Consider the following 14,406-nt stretch of genomic DNA (forward strand, 5'->3'; position numbering starts at 1 on the left):
GTAGGTAGCTACTCATGTCTGCTAACAACAGACCTATGTAGGTAGCTACCTATGTCTGCAAATAACAAACCCATGTAGGTGGCTACCATGTCTGCTAATAACAAACCCATGTAGGTAGCTACCATGTCTCCTAATAACAAACCCATGTAGGTAGCTACCTATGTCTGCTAATAACAAACCCATGTAGGTAGCTACCTATGTCTGCTAATAACAGACCCATGTAGGTAGCTACCTATGTCTGCTAATAACAAACCTATGTAGGTAGCTACCCATGTGTGCTAATAACAGACCCAGGTAAGTAGCTACCATGTCTGCTAATAACAGATCCATATGGGTAGCTACATATGTCTGCTAATAGCTGTTATGGACTATGCAATGCTTGCGGCTGCCTTGTCTACCAATCACTATTCTGTTGGTTTAAGGTAGGCTGAACCCACAACTCACTAAGCATGCCTAGCTCAGAGTTTAAAGTAGTTGCCATAGCAACACGGTCTACTCATTTAGTATAAATAATTATGGCGCAGACATTTTTGTGAAACAATATATACTTGTCCTATCCAATAGAGTAGGTAAATGGTAAATACAAGCTATTGCTATTACAGCTACGTAGACAAATGTTTATTTAGCTGAGTTACACATTTAAATATTAACACTAACATGTGGTTTCCTTTTGTCCTGAAAACTTTAGTAACTATGGTTAAGTCACCCAAAAATTCATATTTTGAATACAATTGTACCGAGGTCTGCAGAATAAGCTAAAATTCTCATTTACAACATTGTTACTTATTGTGAATTTAGTCAATAGCCATAAATCATATATTAAGTTAATCCTCATATTGTCCTGGTTACAAATAAGTAAACCAAACAGCTGTAAAATTATGTTTTTGAATGATTATGTAGGCTAAATTCTGAACATTTCATTCATAAAGATTGAAAATAACAATCTGTACAGGTATGATCATACCAGATACATTTCTATTTCAAGTTGTAAGCATGTATACGGCTTGGATTTTAGTTTACCAACAAAGAGGTTCAATCTAGATCTCACACCACTATATGTACACTGCTATTAGATCTAAACTTTTGAGTAAACATTGTTAGGAATAACAACAATATTTCTTATGCTGTTTATCTATATTGGCAGCATTGTATAACAAATACAATATCTTTGTACTACAAAAAAATTAACAAATTAACTCCATCCAACTCTGTTCAAGCTCTGTGTCATGGCTAATGATCTTTTCAGGTCATACATTTAGACAAACATTTACACTGTACGTTACAATGATCAGAATGTAGAGGTTTACTACAAAATTAACTCAATGTTCATAAACCTCTATATCTCAGTAACCTATGTAGTGTACACTTCTGGTTTAGTATCTGTATAATGTAATGAGGGTTTGACTAGCACCAGGTTAGTATGATTACTGGTAAACTAGTAATTATCAATCATTGTCTTGTTTGACTAAAATCTGTCCGAGCATAATAATAATAACATTTATCAGCTCATGACACTCTAGTCATATTGATATTTTTCTCTGGTCTGTGTGCAGCGCGGACGCTGTAGCAATGCATATCGGGCAGCAGCGGTGTGATGACGGCTGACATTATTCTCGTACCATAACAGTATTATTATCAATACTTGGCCAGAAGAAGCCATGCAAATCAAACTGATTTTCCTTTCTGCGCTTTGCTGTTTTTTTATGACAGCGAATTCTGGGGTCACAGAGGTTAAATTCTATATGGACATGGATTCTATCTGTAAGTATTGTGAGTCTATTTAACTGATGCTTCTTGTTCGTTAGGTAAGTAAATGCATACAGCTGGTTATTAATATAGATTTGACTATTCTGTTTACGAAAATTGCAAAATACCTGCATCTGTGCTTTTAAAACTGCAAGTAAGATGTATTGATAGAGTACATATGTTTTGCTTTCTAGGGCGGTGTGCAAAACACTCAAAGTTGCATGTTACAGGTTAGGTTTTACAAGCACCATGTTACATCTTGCATGCTCCATAGGACAAGTTTCATAAAACATGTGTATGTTACATATTGTATGTTACACATTGTTTGTTACATTTTGCATGTTTTTGTTACATATTTCATATTACATATTGTATACTATGTGCTGTATGCTGCATGTTTTATGTCACACCATGCATGTTGCATATCTTATTTTACATATTACATGTTGTATATTACATGTTGTATATTACATGTTGTATATTATATGTTGTATATTACATGTTGTATATTACATGTTGTATATTACATGTTGTATATTACATGTTGTATAATACATGTTGTATATTACATGTTGTAAGTTTTGTGTTCACATTTCTTGTTACATATTGTATGCTACATACCGCATGTTGCAAGTTTCATGTTACATGTTGCATGTTACATTTTTATGGTACATATTACATGTGGTGTGTTTGTCATTAATTGTTGAGCATTACATGTTACATGTTCCAAAGAGAAGCAAATAAGTGTCACAATTTTACTCCAAATCTGTTCTCTTTAAAACTACTTGTCGAAAGCTGTCACTAGTCGTCAGAAGTTCTTAGCACTTTGATTCGTTTTAATTTTGTTTTATGGCCTATGTCAATAATCAAGCCGTGCAAAAAAATAATAACATAGGAAGCCGATAGTATTTACTATACAAACTCTTGTGGTAAATGGATGTTCTAGATATAAGAGTGGCAAGGTGTTTGTGTCTGGTGTGCTCAATGGACTTAGTTTGGGCGGTGTAGATCTGAATTGAGAGGTTGGGTATATGGGGTAATCTGTTAGAGTACATTAGGCAGCAAAGATTTACATATACAAATACCAAAAGTTCATCGAGACATTAGGCTTTCAATCAGTAGTGTTATGGCAAACTGTCCCTGTTTGTCACTGTCTGGTCTTGAGACAAGCTGTCACCGTTTGTCACTGTCTGGTTTTGTTACAAGCTGTCACTGCTTGTCACTGTCTGGTTTTGTTACAAGCTGTCACTGTTGTCACTGTCTAGTCTTGTTACAAGGTATCATTGTTTGTTACTGTATGGTCTTGAGACAAGCTGTCACTGTTGTCACTGTCTGGTTTTGTTACAAGCTGTCACTGCTTGTCACTGTCTGGTTTTGAGACAAGCTGTCACTGTTGTCACTGTCTGGTCTTGAGACAAGCTGTCACTGTTGTCACTGTCTGGTCTTGTTACAAGCTGTCACTGTTTGTCACTGTCTGGTCTTGAGACAAGCTGTCACTGCTGTCACTGTCTGGTTTTGTTACAAGCTGTCACTGCTTGTCACTGTCTGGTTTTGTTACAAGCTGTCACTGCTTGTCACTGACTAGTCTTGTTACAAGGTATCATTGTTTGTTACAAATTTTCCCTACTTTTCACTGGCTGTTCTGACTTACAACTAGCTCACCTCGTTCCACAAGCTGTGAAATCTATCGGACGTTATGAACTTTCTGAACAATAAATTCATATCCCGCTATCAGCTATTGCTTTTATAGCGTTAAAGCTTCTGTAGCTCGCTTCTGTTTGCTATCATCTACGCATTTGGAAATAATGCAGATATCTTGTGGATTACCCATAGATACGCTTATATGTTTAAGATAAAGTTTCGCGTAATTCAGGCTACATTTTTCAAAGCAATTAATATTTTTGAGCACAAATAGCAAGTTAGCTATTTGTTTCAACGCTAAAAATTATTGTGTAAGCAACTTCTCAAAGATCAAGTCTGATGTCCACTTGCCTTACTGCAAGCAGAGGCTGTGTGTGTTTTAAGAGCATTGTTATACAAACATTGGCTCTGTGATCTTGGCTGGACATATCTGAGTCCAGTAGCAAGGTAACCTCGATGAGTGGAGACATGCAAGAGCAATACTAGGTTGGATGTCATTCCTGTCACCTCCAGTGGCATATTTCGGGAATTGAGTCCCAACCTGTTGCTTGGGGTCAGGGGTTGTAAACCTCCAGGCCACAGGCCACAATTCTGTTGTTTGTCGCAACAGTAGCTGTATGTGAGAGCACCAGACCATCAGCACGTAGCGTGTCATATGAGTTGCAGATCAAGGAAAATGGAAGGTTACATACGGCTGCTGGCTGTCTTCAAAGCCTTCCGTGAGAGCTAAAGACTGTACTATAAAGACACAAACCACAGACTTCCTGTATGGCTGCTGCCTTCACAACGGCGCTACCAGAGTTGTAAACTCCCAAAGCCTGACATGCGCTTATGAAGGAGCTTTTTGCTTGTATGGAGGAGACTACATACCTGCCCTTCATAGTTCTATTGAGCCAAGTAGTTCCTTCTCTCATTCCACTTTGGTTTCAATGGCAGACGCCGCTACGTCTGACGCAACGCACAACGAGAGGTAAAGGTTCCGCTGTAATTGATAATGTCTTGCATTTGAAGTCATCATGAGTTGTTTTTAGACTGCCAGGCAAAAAATATTTTAGTTGCTAGCAATAAACTAGAACAACAAATATTAATTATAACTTTTTAAATTGATGCATGATTCAAATTGTAGAAAGCCCAATGTAGTGGTGGCAGCTTATTATGCAGCAAATCTACAACATGAAATCATGCATTAATGCTTTGTAATATGTAATAGTAGTTATGTAATAGTTGTAATATGCTTTAGTAATATAGGCCTATCTCATTAAACATTACTATATTACATCGCATAGGCAAGTAGTTTTATTCTGAAGAGATTAATTGAAACCCCTAAAAATGAAAATGCCAAAAACAATTTACTTTGAGTTTTCATTTCTTTTGATCACTGATCCAAAAGATTACTAACTAATTCTGATCACGTCAGTTATTTAGACAATCTGAATCTCTGTGGATTGCATATATTTTATATGACGTAATGTATCATATTTAGTTCTAACTAGCGGAATGTTTGACGGTGCACGGGTATTAATAATCAGCTTATAAACAGTATTGCAGTTCTCCTCCCCTCCTCCCCCCTCCCCCGCCACTTGCCATTAGCTGGAATATTGCCAATGGCTAATTTGAGCAAGCTAGCAATTTAAACTTACTAATAAGAGCTGTGGGAGCAAGCTTTAGTGATGTTGTGCCATAAAGTAGTGCTATGTATACTTTAACCTAGATAATCACTTATATCACCCAATGAATCCATCAATCTCGTGTAGATATCATTTGGTAAGATATTTGCCTGCCGAATGGGAGGTTCTGAGATTATAATCCAGCAGAATGCAAGCTTTTATTTCCAATATTGTAATAGCTATAGCTAGACAAAGCAAAGTACACACACACAAACTTTGAGATTTGTGTATAAAGAATAAAGATTATATGCGTACTATTACATAAATATCATTGACTACAAATTAAATTTTTATGATTCTTGTACAGCATAATTTGGACAGAACTTTTGTTTGAGATGAAGTTATTGCCACAAATGTATTAAAAATGTTTTCGATTGTACTTATAAGCTAATATTTTTAATGTTTGTTTGTTCATATTTATAAAAAATAGGAAATTTTGAGTGCAAGTAATTCATGCAAGCATACTATTAGTTCCTATTCACTAATGCAGCTTTCTTTGCCATTTACAACTTGACAGGCAGCAGGCAGAGTAACAGCAATATTGATTAGTTTTGTAAGTAGAACTGTTGTTAACAACCTGCTGTGGTTCCACTTACTCTAATGCTCAGGAGATAGTTTAGCAACTTTCATAAAATGGGCTTTTCCGTAGTATGGAATTTTATATTGATCTTGATCCATATACACCTGTTGGCAATCCAAGCATACATACATGGGTAGAACTCTATTTAAATACATCTAACGCACTTCACCGCGAATTATATTGTTACATCTATGACTATGGCCTGTTAGGCTAGTATTTATTTGTAATACATACAACTATAGCATCCATTGTGAAATTTTGCTAAAATTCTCTTGCAAGACAGCTAAAATAATTTTACATTTTCTTTAGCTCTTTAGAATTTTCAGTGTAATTGCTCACAAGCGCTGCCAATATGCTGTCTCCTCTAATCATTATAAGTGTTATCTTTACTATGGATTATGAACAATCTCTGCAGGCAGCTTTCACGCTTCAGCCAATTATATTGTTTGCGTAACGACCATGTTACTGCTGCAGATAATAATAGCCTAGGTTTATTAGCGCCTCAGGTTCGTATTGATTTGATATTTACATATTGTAGACTAGCATGTATGAATTGCTTAGGATTGAAATCTTGTAACTCGATACATCCTATGGCTAGTAGACTAGCACATGTTAAAGGATAGCCTTAGTTATTCAGTAATTAATGCATTCAAGTGTATTCAAATGTACAGTCACAATATTCACTGATCTAAGGCTTCAATAGTTAAAGATGTGAGTTAGATGCCAAAGTTGGAGCAGGGGTCACAATTTAACAGATGTAAAGATGAACTCACATGAAATTTTAGTAAATTTTATCAGAAAATATTGGCATTTCTCTATCATTTGTGATTGTTTTTGATGTTTGAGGTGATCTGACTGCCCGGATGTTTCAAGATTAAAATGGACAAAATTTGATGACAGTTAAAACGCTCAGATCAAGCGAAAGTGCGATTATGATATCTATAGTTGTAGGGAGACAACAAGAATAGAGACGCGTGATTCTGCAATTTGAACGCAATAGCCGATGTCAACTAATGACATCATTTCGCTTGTAACTTACTTCTGAGCATTCTAACCGCAATCAAGTTTTGTCAGATATGTCTCAAGGATGTTTACCAGGATGCCTCCAGTTTTGTCGAAACTTGAAACATTCTGGCAGTCAGATGATCTCAAACATCAAAAACAAACTCAAGTCATAGAAAAATACTGATACTTTCTGATACAATCTACTGAAACTGTATATGAGTTCATCTTTGAAATAAATTTTAGTTTTTGTGCTACTAAATATGTCACACTCTTTATTAATTTGCATCAATGATTTTTTTTAATGTTTTATGGTCACCCTTATCTATTATTAGGATCTGAGGCCATATTTACAATAGAACCAAAACTATCAGAGAAAAGTGTTGATTGTTCCGTGTTACAGGAAAGGTTTCAGCCCTACCATTGTGGCAGTAATAATTCTTGTTTGCATTCTGATACTGGGTGGAGTGGCTATTTGTGGGTGTAACTACTACACCGAGTTAAAAAACATTTCTGATGATGACACCATTTCACTGATGAGTCAAGAGGATGCAACTTCTCTTACACCTTATGGTAAGTGAAAGCTGTCAGCATAGTTTTGCATGTCACTTTATTTTTTCTGGTGGCAATCAAAGACATTTGAATTTTACACCCACATAATCAAATTTTGATCAACTGTTGGACGAACGTAATCGTTTTGGTTGTAGAACATTCTTCTCCTCACAACTCTCTGTTCGTGCGAATCCGATGCTGGTTTGGAAAAAATGGTCATTCTGGCCCAGCAGCCCGGCCAGAAACAACCATCCTTCCACCTCCTTATCATGATATGGTGTAGGAGAACTCTTTCATCACTTTTAAACTCTCAGCAGTTAAAGAGTAAGTTCAGGTTGGTATGAGAATATTTATAGATAGATCGATAGATCGATAGATCGATAGATCGATAGATCGATAGATAGACAGATAGATAGATAGATAGAAAGTTAGATAGATAGATAGATAGATAGATAGATAGATAGATAGATAACTAGATAGATAGATAGATAGATAGATAGATAGATAGATAGATAGATAGATAGATGGATGGATGGATGGATGGATGGATGGATAGATAGATAGATAGATGGATGGATGGATGGATGGATGGATGGATAGATAGATAGATAGATAGATAGATAGATAGATAGATAGATAGATAGATAGATAGATAGATAGATAAATAGATAGATAGATAGATAGATCGGTAGGTAGGTAGGTGAGTAGGTAGGTAAGTAGGTAGGTGGGTAAGTAGGTAGGTAGGTAGATAGGTAGGTAGATAAGTAAGTAGGTAGGTGGGTACGTAGGTAGGTAGATAGGTAGGTAGATAGGTAAGTAGATATTAGCTTTATTCACACCAGTCAATGCCATTCAGAGACAGAAAAACAACAACAAAAAATAGTAAAGTAAATTATGTGTATTGAAAGAGAAAGCTCAATTTGCATAACGCTGTTATATAATGTAAATTGGCAAGGTGTTGGTGTCTGGTGTAGGATGCAGTCGATTTCATAGGTAAGTAGGAATGTAATGGACGGTCAGGCGGATTGGAGATACGATTTGAGTATTTTAAGCAGCAAATACCTAAAAGCACAATTAGTTCCTCAGTATTAAGGGTATTTATCATTGTATATTAGTTATATTATTATATCAATTATAGGGTTATATTAGTTATATTGTTATATTAGTTATATTGTTATATTAGTTATATTGTTATATTAGTTATATCGTTATATTAGTTATATTGTTATATTGGTTATACTGTTATATTAGTTATATTGTTATATTAGTTATACTGTTATATTAGTCATATTGTTATATTAGTTATATTGTTATATTAGTTATATTGTTATATTAGTTATATCGTTATATTAGTTATGTTGTTATATTAGTTATATCGTTATATTAGTTATATTGTTATATTAGTTATGTTGTTGTATTAGTTATATTGTTATATTGGTTATATTGTTATATTAGTCATATTGTTATATTAGTTATATTGTTATATTAGTTATATTGTTATATTAGTTATGTTGTTGTATTAGTTATATTGTTATATTGGTTATATTGTTATATTAGTCATATTGTTATATTAGTTATATTGTTATATTAGTTATACTGTTATGTTAGTTATATTGTTATATTAGTCATATTGTTATCCCACGACCACACGAGCGGAGCGGAAGTGTGGGAGTTTTTATGATAAATGCATGTGCACACAACTTACGAAAATTATTCATCAACAATGAGACGAACCCTCGTCAAGAAATTTCATCAAAAAATTTAAGCATCGGAATTTAAAGTCGTTAAAGTATAATAACGATACAAAACACATTTAAACCTATTTAAATATGTTACCAAGTCTTTGTAAACCTACGATAATATCTTAAAACTTACCCATCTGATCGGATTATACACAAATAGACAGATTAATTTGAACGAAAATTGCCACAAAAAGCTTAAAAAGCTCGGTTTAATAAAAGTTAAGACCGAAAATTGAAACGCCAATAAAGCCGTGCCACCGATTGTAGAACTATTTAGCATTGCGCATTTCACGAGAAAACTGTGCTTATTTCATCAGTCTATGGCATTTTTTACTTGTAATCGAATTTATTCGAAGGTTTCTGTAATAAACGTAGACCGTTTGAGGCGTAGACCGATTTACAGGTACGAATTTGTGGTACACAGTTTATCAGCCTGTGTTTTTTGTCCAATCACCGAAGGTTTCATTATTTGAAACGTTAGCCGAAATTCTTTACAACTCATGTACAAGCTAGGGCCGAACTACAATGCCCCTTCATGATAAGAACATTTTTTATTTTGCTACAGTTTTATACGCGTGAATGCTCTTACTCGCTTTCTGTTAAAGATCGCTTATCAAAACCATTCTACATTCAACGCAACCAACTTTCAAACTGTGTATAGTACACAGTAGCTTGCCATTTTACTTCTAATTTTGCATTTCAGAGTTATAATAAACATATTTCTTTATTGTTGTTGAATTACATACATTACAGTAAATTAGGCCTACAGCTTTATAACACTTTTGTAACAGCTTTTATTTTGCTGCAGTTTGCAGAAATCTTCGAGACGCATGAACGTTCATAGGTTTTCTATTATTGCTGTATTACTATATTAACAATATTGGTTATTTTAATAATATCAGTGCATTTTACTTATAATATTGGCCAACATTGCATTTCTCCTATTGCAAGGGAGAGATATAAACGTGTAATATTTTCCTTTCATTGTTGTTGTTTGTCATGACCAAACACTTTTTAAATAAATTTTCTAAAAACCTATATAAATACCACAACTTCTCGATATTGCTACCTATGACGTTTTGAAATGTAAACAAAATTGTCTATTGTTTTTCTATTATTACTATATTAATAAAATTGATTATTCTAAGAATATCAGTGCATTTACTTCTAATATTGGCCAATATTGCATTTCTCCTATTGCAGGGAGAAAATATAAACGTCTTTTCCATTCATTATTGCTTATTGTTGTATATAATAACACCCACACCCAGTACATTACAGCTACCATTGCAGTTATCCTATTGCACTGCAGAGCCATTTGATTGCTAATATTGCATTTCTCAACCATCAGTACCCTTTATTTTTCTGCCAATATCTCTGGCCATCTCTTTGGTCGTTGGCTGTATGACAGTAGAATTTCTAGTATTAGTTATATTGTTATATTAGTTATACTGTTATGTTAGTTATATTGTTATATTAGTTATATTGTTATATTAGTTATATTATTATATTACTTATATTGTTATATTAGTTATGTTGATGCATTAGTTATATTGGGAACTAGTTTGTATGCACTTTTAATTACAAAAACTCCAATTAATTAGTAGCTTACATTTTGCCCATGAGTTTAATCATGGGAGTTGTCGACACCTTTCACAATCTAATCATGTTGCACAACTTTTAAAATTCTCCTTTACCATTCTGAAAGTTGTAAAAACGCTAATATTACGAGAAAAAAAAACAAATAGGTTTGAATGATCAGCACTAACTAAGGGTTTTCTACTCTCTTCAGTCATTCCGCTAGCATATAAACTCTCAGTAAAATATTTTTGTGTTTTCTGTGGTCACGTCAACTGTCGGTAAAGTGAGCACAACTCTTAGTAGGAGATGACTGCTTATCAATAGAGGTAGTTTATATTTTATTTATCTAATTCCTTGCTTATTCTGATTAATATATCCGTCTCACTTTACCTTACTTACCATTGTCTTCTTCCTTGTATGCTGGTCTTACTTTAATCAATATTATGTTCAACTTGATAATTCTCCTGCCAGCAATAATCTTTAAATTTCTTTGAGTAGGCCCTTAACGTGTCTGACAACTTACATTGGTGTCTTTGCTAAGCAATTTTTTCATTTAACTTTAACCTATGTGACCAATTCTAAGATTTAACTAAGGCAGCAGATTTAGTTCATAAGCTGCTGTCAGCAGATAAGGATGGGTGGTGAATTTTTTGTCTCGCTTTAGAACAGGCTTTCTGGCAGTCCTTAACGCTGCCTGGCCAATATTTATGTTAGATCACAATCTAACGCTATTTACAATGTTTAGAGCGACTTATTTTATAAATGTTGCAGGCAATATCTTTGAAAAGTTGAGGCTACGTCTCGCTGTTTAAGATATTCTTCTACCAATATCAAAGACAAAGAGTTGCATGTTGTTTTCGAGATATTATAAGGTTTCAGAGTGGAAGTTTCAGTTTTAAACTTGTAGTATATAAACCTAAAGCAACAATTCATAATTATTGTTTATATTATATTTTCAATATTCTTTGCATATTAATTATGGATAGAGATTCTACTCTTGTATAATGTAATAAATTTTATTGCCAACAGTTTATCTTTGTCCATAGACATGCTTTGATGACACGCTTTGATATACTAAACTTTGAACTGTTTGATGTTTCAATGTCTACATAAAATTTACCTTCCATGAAAATGAAATTTTAAGTAAATGATATTAAAGCAAAAACTACAATGCATCATGTTCTGTATCATACTACATTGAATTTATAAAACAATTCTTGAACATACTTCTCTAGTCAGCATAGTTTTCTTTTCAACTATTTTCACATATACGTTGCGTTTGATATATCCAGCTGTATTATGACTAATTATTGTTTGAACAATTATATGATATATACATGTCTGTAACACATTTTAATCAAGATGCTAGATTACCAAGGACCGTTTAGCCCTTACCATGCAAACAAATATACTTACAAAGCAAATACTCCTACTACTGGCTTAGATCATCTTTTAGTATCTTTGATAAACATCACAACAGGAAATAAATTGCTCCCAATTATTAATGTTGTTCACCAAGAATAACTTCATTAAAATTAGCGCTAAAGGACAAAGGATTTAATGCTGTTAGTTTCCTATGAGTTTACGGACTTCAGTGTAGTTATTGGTTCCTGATATTCAGTAATTAAAGAAACCTCTTGGTAACCAAATGTTCCGACAGGCCTGTAACAAGTGCTGTGGGTATAATCTGACATTACCCATTGTTAGCTCTATTCGTATGTAACCACTCAGGAAACAACTAGCTCTGTTATACTAAAGCTGATTGGTTGAATAGATGTATACTAATTAACATGAACTATCATATACTAGTGTAGCACCAGTTGAGTATGAGAGACTGATCAAACACTTGTCCATCTTTTCTTCTGTAAGTAAGTAAGTAGTAAGTAGCAGAAAGTAGGTACAAGATGCTGCTGAAAATGTCAATAGAGGCAAAAGAACTGCTTGTTCTTCTGGCTTATCTGTTTGGCTGCCTTATTCCAGGAGTAAATTCTGAGACCAAAGGCTACCATCCCTACTTTGACATAGACCCTAACTGTATGTAGGCTGTTCTTTATATATTAATGCCATATTAAAAAAAGGCTTTTTTGTTTCATTAAATTTCTAAAAAGCATCATTGCATTGCACCGTGTCGCATAAATGTGTTGTCATTGTTTTCATTAAATCTAAATTTTAAATTTAAATTTTCTAAATCTAATGTTTCCTTTCAGAGCCTGATATTTAGGCCAGGTGCTACCATCCTTATTTTGACATAGATTTTAGCTATAGTTTGAGCAATGATATACAGCCCTCCAGGGGGGCTGTATATATATATATGTATATATCATTGGTTTGAGTAAGTTTTATGTTATTTTAAACAAGGTTTTAGTCAGTTACAGTAACAATCGAAATGCCCCTGTAGCAGCATAGATATTTTTTAACACCAGATAGACACTAACCTAAATTTTTTTAAATGTATTCCCACGACCAAACACGAGCGAAGCGATTGTTTGGGAGCTATATGATAAATGCATATGTGCACACAACTCACGAAAATTATTCATCATCGGCCATACTCAAACCCTTCTACCGAAATCCCATCAAAAAATTTAACCATTTTTGTGTGGAATCGTTTAAGTATAATAATGGTACAAAACACATATAAACCTATTTAAATATGTTACCAAGTTTTTGAAAAGTGTAGACAATATCCTGAAACTTACCCACCTGATCAGATAATACATAACTAGACAGATTAATTTGGCCTAAAATCGCCATTAAAACCTGACAAGCCTTTTTTAATCAAAATTAAGACCGGCAAACAAAACACCAATAAAGCCGTACGACAGATAGTAGAACCATTAAGTCGTGCGCATTTCACGAGAAAAATGTGCACATTTCACCAGTCTTTGGCATTGTACAATTGCCGAAGGTTTCTGTAATTAGCGTAGAAGTACTGAAAGGTGATAGTTTCTTTTTTGCCGATTTTATTATTCGATTTAATTATTCGATTTTATAAGATTATTATACGATTTAACTATAAGAATAATCATTCGAATTTACAAGATCAAAGTATATAGTGACCGATGGTGTGCAATATGTTACTGTTATTATTTTTCTAAAGATTTTGTTGATGATATTACGGTTGTGCCCAATATCGCGACACTGCCAAGCCATTTTTAATATCTGCAAAATTAAGTAATAGGCCTACATTTTCTTATAGATATACAGCTATTTCTATGACAACCAACTAAAATCTGTTTAGATTTTTAAATTCAACATAATTTTTTGAATATAAATTCAGAAATCTAAATAAATATCACAATTTCTTGATATTGGTTGCTATGACGTTTTTAAATGTAAACAAAATTGTTTACATTCCATTGATTTTCATTTCTCAAACTTTAACACCAGTTTTCTCAGAACTATGTTTTCGCAGTAATGGTAAACATGCATTCTGTTTATTGACCATGAAATCTGCTGTAATTAAGCTGGAATCAAATTGTTTTTTCAAAACAACTGAGAATTTTCTCCTTCTGCTAGTGTAGATAACTCTCAATCTCATACACCCGACTTAAACATGGTTTCTGTGATATGACCCATTTTCTTTATTTGCTCCAGTTTGCAAAACACTTCCAGACACATGTGAATGCTAATGCTTGCATTCTGTTACAGATACTGTCAAAACCATGCTACATTCAACACAACCAACTTTCAAACTGTGTATATTACACAGCAGCTTGCCATTTTACTTCTAATATTGCATTTCTCCTATTGCAGGGGAGAGATATAAACATATAATCTTTTCCTTTCATTATTGCTGTATGTTGTACATAATAACACTCAGTACATTACAGCTACCATTGCAACTACCATTGCAGTTCTCCTATTGCACTGCAGTGCCATTTGACTGCTAATA

This window comes from Watersipora subatra, chromosome 9 (assembly GCF_963576615.1).
Source record: "Watersipora subatra chromosome 9, tzWatSuba1.1, whole genome shotgun sequence".
Lineage (NCBI taxonomy): Eukaryota > Metazoa > Bryozoa > Gymnolaemata > Cheilostomatida > Watersiporidae > Watersipora > Watersipora subatra.